Here is a 1,972-nt window from a genome sequence, read left to right on the forward strand (position 1 = left end):
AGCTATAACTGGATCTAAAGACTATCTCGAGGTGCAGTAGGCTTCTTGGGCCGTTGGCCCACAGGACTGGGCAGGACGATGGCGACGAACTCGTGGAACCACTGAGAAAACGAAGTCTCTTGGGGTTTGTTCTGGGCGCAGCCTCCCCTGCCCGCTTTGGCGCCGGCTCTCATTTTCCTGGAATTGGCCCCTTCTGCCCGCCCTCTGCGTGCCTCGCTCCCTTCTTGTCGCCGTTGTGTTGGGGTCTTGACGTGTGGTCTGTCCCCGGGCCGCCCGTGTGTTCTCCCCAGGGGGGTGGGGTGCTTTGTGAATTGACCCAGTGGTCATGGCTGTTTTCTTCCTCGTGATCTCCTGATTTCCCCGCCCCGCCAGACCGCGGAATCTGAGGGATGGTGTCAGAGGTATGCTTCTCTGCCACGCCGCAAACGTGGCTGATTTTCAAAGCAGTTACCTTGGGAAACCCACATTTATTCCAGTGACGCCACCCTTGTTCAGCGCGGCCCTGGACTAGCCTTCAGCGTTGGTGGCGCCGCCTTTAGCGCTACCTTAATGACGGCAGTTCACAAGCCTGGCAGGCCCTGTCTGTGATGGCCTAGTAGTGGGGCGAGGGGCTGAGCACTAGGACCAACCATTGAGAAGAATTACATGGGTTGATTCATGTGGCTTTTCAACTGGCCTGGAAGCAATTTTGTACTTTCAGAGAGTGTTTTGAGCCACGGCCACCTTATCCTAAGTCTATAGCTTCCCAAGGTGACTCCTTGAAGCGCAGCCTTGTTTGGGCCAGGAAGCTCTGGTCTGTGTTGTGTACAGACACCTGCCTGGTCCTGGGTCGTCCCAGGTTCTGATTTCATCGAAGGCAAACAAGGGAGAAGAGGGAGACTGCCCCACCTGTGAATTTCTCTCATTGGCGCCTTTCCCCCAGCTGTCTTCCAAGTATTATTTTTACTGTTGAAAAAAGTTTTTTAAAAAATGTGAAATGTAATGTTTTTACAGCAGCAATATGAAATATATTTTATAAAGAATAAAACGGTGCACTGTCTTCTTTAATTTGTGCCTGTTTGCATGCAGGAAATAGGATCAACATCGAGTCCTTGGGGTTAAGCAAATGATACCACGATGTTGGCAATTCACATACGTTCATCTGCACATAGCAGCGCTTGATGAGTGGTTCAGACCTACCAGTGGCTCCACAAGAGGAAAGACCTCGTCATTCCCCAGAAAGATTTACAGCCTACGAACCCCTGTGTGACACTTCCATTTAAAACACTGGGAAGGTTTTGCCCTCTTAAGAACCTGAGGTAGTGGTGGTGGGGGCAGCTGGGAGACCCCGGGAGAAGCCCGTTTCACACTGAGTCACACTGGTTGTGCAGGAGAAGCACCCGTTCAAGTAGTGAGGCACTGAGGTGCAGAGTGGCAGGGGTCTGCGGGGGAGGAGAGATGGCAGCCAGTCAGAGGCATTTAGGACTATGACAGTTTTGGAGTACAGTTTAGGGATCCCTAATAGTGGGGCACAGTTGAGTAAGCATTGCACTGCTGATCCCAAGGTTGGCTGTTGAAATCCACCAGCTGCTCCATGGGAGAAAATGAGGCTGTTTGCTCCCATAGAGATTTATAGTCTCAGAACCCCTACATAGGGCTGCCAGGAGTCGGAATCTACTCGAGGACAATGGGTATAGCTTTTTTGTTTTTAAATTGTGCTTCACAGAGGGTGCAGCCACCTCTGAGGAAACACGGCCTTGGTGAAGGCAGAGGTTGGTTGAACCTGACAGCCTGTAAAGCAGGTGTGGGAGGCGGTCTTTCTCTCCCATATCTTGCAGTAGAACGGAAGACTTCTACCCTGCACCCACCCCACTCCTCTCCCCCGGCCCCCGGTTTCATTTCTCCTGGCTCGTTTTCCTCTGATAAAGTACAAGGGGGGGAAATAGAATCAGCCTGTGCTACTGCAACTTGATAGAGAGCCGGCACCGCTCCC

This window comes from Echinops telfairi, unplaced genomic scaffold (assembly GCF_000313985.2).
Source record: "Echinops telfairi isolate 266 unplaced genomic scaffold, ASM31398v2 ScPeMD7_9;HRSCAF=40, whole genome shotgun sequence".
NCBI lineage: Eukaryota > Metazoa > Chordata > Mammalia > Afrosoricida > Tenrecidae > Echinops > Echinops telfairi.